General features: G+C 50.4%; 1 long non-coding RNA gene across 1 annotated transcript; it reads left to right on the top strand.

Annotated features, from left to right (window-relative positions):
• Positions 1–1,485: 1,485 nt before the first annotated feature.
• LOC138110943 (uncharacterized) lies at positions 1,486–3,307 on the top strand. Its single transcript, XR_011151172.1, has 3 exons — positions 1,486–1,537; positions 1,967–2,011; positions 2,869–3,307. It is a non-coding gene; the product is annotated as an uncharacterized lncRNA (long non-coding RNA).
• Positions 3,308–6,297: the final 2,990 nt, after the last annotated feature.

The raw sequence follows: 6,297 nt of genomic DNA, 5'->3' as shown, positions 1-6,297 counted from the left end.
TGGCCATTCCTTGTGCATCCCTGCCCGGAGATGTCTGAGCTCAATTAAGGAGCTCCCGAGGTGTCCCGTAGGGAATATCCCATGGCACAGAGGGCCCAGCTCTGAGTCAGGAGGGCATTCTGGGATTCCATGGAACTACAATCTGCTCCCGACAAGTTGTGTTCCAGTTGGGAGGCGAGGTGAGGAATTCTGGCTCCCAATTAAATTGCCCAGTTAAATTTCCCAGTTCTCCCAGCTCCGCTGCTCCTCGTGGTGGGCTCCAAGCCGTGTTTCCACCCCGAGGAGCAACTCCTGCCCATAAAGGGGAGATCAAAGTGGCAGCAGTGCAATATCCAGGCCTTGGAGGCAGCAAAGAAAACACCGTCATTGCAATTCCTGCTCTGATTTCTCCTTTAGTGCTGTCTTGAGGATTGTAATTGCATCTGTTTTAATGATTTCGGGTGAGTTGAGGATTCATTTTTATAAGCCAATGATGGTGAGGTGTCAGCTCAGCCTGCAAAGCAGAAAATAGAACTTGCCATAATTGAGTTCCAGCCGTAAATTCCATTAAAGCTCCGTTTAATTTGGGAGTTGAATTTTTCAGGGAGGTTCCTCGTGCCTGACGTGGCTCCCGAACAGAAAGCCCTGCATGCATTAAAGTTCATTAATATTAAATTAATTATGTAATCTGCTTTCTTTGGGAAGATGAAACATTGCACTTGGCTCAGCCGAGGGAGGGATCTGCGTGGATTTGGCAGCGACTTTTGTTTGGAAGGGGAATGAAAAGGTGCTGTTGTAGCTCATTTGCATGGAATTATCCACAGGGAAGGTGTGACTTCTCCTGGAAAACCCTTAGGAGGTTTAGAGGAGTGAAATCCGAAGCAGTTTTGTCGGGAGTGACTGACAGGAGGCAAATCCAATGATTTGGGGATTTAGGGGGTGTTTTGTCCTGGATAATGTTACAGGGAGGGGGGGGAAGGGAAGGGAAGGGAAGGGAAGGGAAGGGAAGGGAAGGGAAGGGAAGGGAAGGGAAGGGAAGGGAAGGGAAGGGAAGGGAAGGGAAGGGAAGGGAAGGGAAGGGAAGGGAAGGGAAGGGAAGGGAAGGGAAGGGAAGGGGAAAGGGGAAAGGGGATAGGGGAAAGGAGAACATTCCATGTGGGAAGCAGCAGTGCTGTGATGGGATTTCCCTGCTGGAAGTGTCACAGACCCCTGTGAAAGGGTTTAAATGTTGGGTTTCTGCTCCTGGAAATATCCAGAGGGAATCACAGGGAGCAAAGGGACTGGAGCTGCCTACAGCGGGATCTCCACTGCCCCATCCTGTTCCTTGAACTGGCCTTTTTCAGTCTCCTTCTGGAATTACCCACAACGAAACCAGGATTTTCTTGACACTCGAAAATTTCATGTTTTTTTCTGTTTTTACTAAATAAACCTCTTTGAGTCATCATCACCCAGCTGCTAATTGAATCAGGCAATGCAGTAATTGAATTTTCCCGGGTCACTGTTGCAGGTGCTGCTCTGGCTCTGCCATTCGGGAGAGAAATTGGAGCGACTTTTTGTGGTGAGAGGGAGTGACTGGAACTTAATTCAGAGTCAGGAGAGAGGCTCAGGTCAGAGCAAACCATTCCCACGTCTGTTTTTAAGCAACAGTTCCTCCGTGGGTTATAGGCAGGGGACTTGATAGGAATTCAGCATTGGGAATTGTTATGGGATCATGGAATGGTTTGGGTTGGAAAATAATGAGTGTACGGTGGAAGCAGAGCTGGTAGTGGGAGATGCTGACCAGGGGGGTGATAGGATGTTTTTGAGGGATGTTATCAAGTGAAAAAATGGAATCTTGTTCTTAATTTAAAATCTAGGGAAGAAATTCTCTTCTTGTTGGGGTTCAGGGGGATTTCACGCAGGGTTAAAAAGAGCAGAATTGGAATCCAATGTCTTCAATGGGAATTAGGATTATCTGGATTCATCTTTCCATGTGTGTTTGAGGCAGGCTCTGGAGAGGGAAGTGCCAGGAATGCCAGGAAGAATGGAACTGGTGAGGAATTTTATCACCTGGGAATTGCAAGGAAGGGATTTGGGGATGGTTTCCCCTGGCTAATAGGATGGGAGGGATCCATGTGTTTGTACCCTGTGAATCCCAGAGTGCTTCGGGTTGGGAAGAACCTTAAATCCCATCCAGTGCCACCCCTGCCATGGGCAGGGACACCTCCCACTGTGCCAGGCTGCTCCCAGCCCCAATGTCCAGCCTGGCCTTGGGCACTGCCAGGGATCCAGGGGCAGCCACAGCTGCTCTGGCAATTCCAGCCCAGCCCCTGCCCACCCTCCCAGCCAGCAATTCCCAATTCCCAATCTCCCATCTAAATCTCTCCTCCTTTGGTTCCAAACTGTTCCCCCTGCCCTGTAAATCTCTGGAGTGATTTACACTGCGTGGGGTGTGTTCCTTCCTGGGGAGGGTCTGCTCTTCCCCCCTTGGCTGCCCAGATGTGGATCCCAGCTCCTGTCCCAGCTCCTGTGGGCTTTCTCTGGGAGCACTCAGTGAAGGTTTTTCTGGGTTTAGGGCTGGAATCTGTGCTTGGGGTTTTGGTGAAGAGAAGAGAACCACACAGGGGTTCTCTGGGCCCCCAGCACTGCTGTCCCGGATGGGATTGGGAGCCACTGGGTGATCCCGTGGGAATAAAATGATCTGGGTGAGAGAGCAGCACCTCTGCAAGGTGGGCTGAGCTCAGGAGAAGAGGAAGGAGCTGTTGTGGGTTTTCCCTCTCTGGGGTGTTCCCTGTGGGAATCAGGCCCCACTTCCCTGCTCCTGGCTCAGCTCCTCTCGTTCTAACTTGTGCTGCATTAAACACAGCTCATCTCTCACCTCTGACAGCTCCATCCTTTCCTCCCGCTCAGCCTGGCCTGTGGACATGTGGGAGCAGTGCTGGGCTCCCTGTCTGAGCCTGGAAAACACGGAATTGGTGCAGGGAAAGTCTGATCAGTCATTGTGAGCTTTCCGTGCCATGTGGAATTAATGAGCTTTAGCCTGGAGGTGGAGCAGGACACAGCAGAAAGACTTCTCAGGGCGATCACTGGAATAAATTGCTGATGTTTCTGAGGTTGATGAACTGACCAGCAGGCAGGAGCTCTCAGATTAATAACCCAGACTTCCTTACACACTCCTCTCGCTGCTCTTGGCCTCAGAGAAAACTTAGAGCTCATTTATTGACTGCAGTAACCCCATGGAGTTTGCAAGAAGGGCCCTTCTGACATCCCTGATCCATCACTGGGTTCAGGAGCACCTTCAGTTTGCTTGTTCCAAGGATATTTGTTGATAAGGAATGTGGCTGGGCTGTTTTTGGGGTTTATAAATAATAAAGAGGATGTATCCAGGGTGAGGAATGTCTGCCACTGCTCGTTCTTGATGTGTGTGCACCACAAACAGCCCGGGCTCCCCAGGTTATTTGTCTTGTTTCTTGTACCAAAGGAATAAATGGATCCGTGCTGGTCACTCAGAGGGAGTGGAGTCTCCTGGCTCCTGAACCCCCAAGTGGAGCAGAGCACCCACCCTCTGCACTGCTTTCCATCACTGGAGGCGGGGTGTGGAATGTTTCATGGCAGCTCTGAGCTGCTGGAGCACTGTGAAGGCAATAAAACTGCATTTCAGGATCTGTTGGAGAGGTGTGAGGTGTCCCCGTGTCTCTGGCTGAGTTTGTGGCTGCAGGACACAGAGAGCTCACAAAGCCCTGAGGGAACTTCTCCTTCAGAGGAAAAGCTGAGAGTTCTCACCCAGAGACTTCAGCCCTGAGCTGTCCAACTCTCCACATCTGCTCTGAGCTCAGAGTTCCCAGCAAACTTAGAGAATCATGGAATCACTGAGCTTGGAAAAGCCCTCCAAGAAAGGACCCAGGGAATGGCTTCCCAGTGCCAGAGGGCAGGGCTGGATGGGGAATTGGGAATTGGGAATTGCTGGCTGGGAGGGTGGGCAGGGGCTGGGCTGGAATTGCCAGAGCAGCTGGGGCTGCCCCTGGATCCCTGGCAGTGCCCAAGGCCAGGCTGGACATTGGGGCTGGGAGCAGCCTGGGACAGTGGGAGGTGTCCCTGCCATGGCAGGGGTGGGAATGGAATGAGCTTTAAGCTCCTTCCCACCCAAACCATTCCACAATTCCTACAGAACATTGGAATTGTTAATTAATCTCTCAGAGTGAACTGGGTTTTATTTTGTTTTCCTCGTGAGCTCCTCTGACTCCTCCAGTCTCTCCCAGGGGCTCTATCCCTGCACACAGAAATGCCAAACCTCAGGAAGAAAATGCATTTAAATGTTTGCTGTTCCCCCTGCAAGTGGATTTTTATTCTGGTCCTTATGGCGTTCCCTGATTTTGTTGCTTGTTGAGAGGAGCCTCGTCTCGAGTGAGTATTAATCTGTTTTTAATTGTGGTGTCGAAGATGATTTAATGTCTGCCAGCGATGGCTGAGACATAAAATTTAGATGTTTCAAATGGGATTCACATGAAATGGAAAAGGTTTTACTGTTTCAAAACATCTCGGTCATTCTGGCGTCCTGCCCAGCACTAATGTCTATCTCCAGAAAACAAATGCCAAGAGGACCTGGATTCTGGGTTTTGTAGGAAAGGGAGGTCTCCTCAAGTCAGCCTTGGCATCGTTTTCTCCTCTCAGTTAATTTTTCACCTTCAGTTTGGAGGTGCTGAGAGGAGAGAGAATAACCCCAGAAGCACAGAAACCTCCTGGTGCCGGTGATTCAAAGAGGGGCAGGGAAGATGTGACAGTGGGGTGGGGAAATGTTCCAAAGAAACAGGGAATGGGATTGGGAACAGGATCGGAAAGGAGTGGCTGAGGCACAGAGTTCCACCTTGCTCTGCAGGCAGCCACATCAAATTAATCCTCAGCCTAGGCTCAAACCAGTCCAGCTTGAAACCAACAGACCCAGACTGCAGGGCCTGATCCCAGACTAAATCTGTGGGATTAGGGATGTGTTTTCCATGAAGGTGATGTCACCAAGTCACCACCTCCACATCCTCTCCTTCACCCAGAGCCTCTTTGCTTCCATCCCTCACATTTGATCCATTCTCTCCCCGTGGCTGCCCTTCCCTTTCCATTTCCATGCTCCATCCATCAGCTCTGCACATCCCTTTTTTCCTTTTCAGCCCAATTTTCCCACTCTTCAATCCAGGTTTCACCCCTCACACAGCCCAGGGCCCCTCTCTCCATGCTCCACACTCATCCCAGCTCATCATTCCCTCTCCTCCAGCTCTCCCCTGGCCCCGGAGATGTGCAGGGACACCAGCTCCAGCTCTCACCCCCCTTTCTGGAGCTCCAGGCTCCCCCAGTTCAGGCCAGGTGCTGGTGGCACTGGGGTCACCTGGTGTCCTCTTTGTCCCTTCCCCTTCCAGCTGCTCCTTGGCTTTTGGGCAGCCCTGCATTTCCTTTCCTGTTCTGCACTTCCGTGCTCCAGCCGCCCCGTCACTTCTGTGTCCTTCCCATCCTCATCTCCTGCTGTTTCAGGTAAAATTCCTTGATTTCTCTCCCTGCAGATACTCCTCATTATCCCTGACACATCCACCTTCCTCACCTGCGTTCCATCTCTGCTCTGGGATCATCAGATCCATCCCCCTCCTCATTTTCAGTGTTTCCAGTGACATTTTCTCCCTTTTTTCCCTCCTAAATCCTCTTCCAGGTGGAACTGGGAGCCAGCTGTAATTTAGGGATCAGCACCAGGCCGCTTATGCTCAAGGACCATGTTGTTTTTGGGGAAATAAATTAATAATCACCTTTTTTTGGGTGGTCAGACCTCCTGCTCCTCATCCAAGGAGCCAAACCTTTGGAATAGGAAGCCCCATGGCTGGGATGTTTGAATTTCCTGGGATTTTGTCCTGCAAGGGACAAAACAGCAGCAACAGGGAGAAAAAATGAACAGGGGATGATCCAGAGAGAGAGAAATGCTGGAAAAGGAGAGTGATGCTCCCTGCCCTAAGAGTTACTGGGATTTTTGGTGATCATAAATTTCACCAAAAAATAAATAAATTTCACCGATCATAAATTTCTGTGCTTGGGGTAAAGCTCTGGGAAAGAAGGGAAATGTGAAAAAAAAAAAGGGGAGTGCCCTGAAGTGCTGATTTGTGGTGTAAATCCCTGTCCTGTGACAGTGGGGATGCCTCTGTGGAAAAAACGGGAGCTGAGAAGTGCCAGAATCTGGTGGGAAAGTGCCAAAAAGATTCAACAAAATCAGGAAGCCGAATTTTTTCCTTATCATCAGGAAAAAAGAGGATGTCTGATTCAAAAACTCTGGATGAGGAGTTGGCCCGGTGTACCTTCTCTCCTGCACAG

Source organism: Aphelocoma coerulescens, chromosome 5, assembly GCF_041296385.1.
Source record: "Aphelocoma coerulescens isolate FSJ_1873_10779 chromosome 5, UR_Acoe_1.0, whole genome shotgun sequence".
In the NCBI taxonomy this organism is placed as follows: Eukaryota; Metazoa; Chordata; class Aves; order Passeriformes; family Corvidae; genus Aphelocoma; species Aphelocoma coerulescens.
This window is presented reverse-complemented; position numbering and strand designations above follow the sequence as displayed.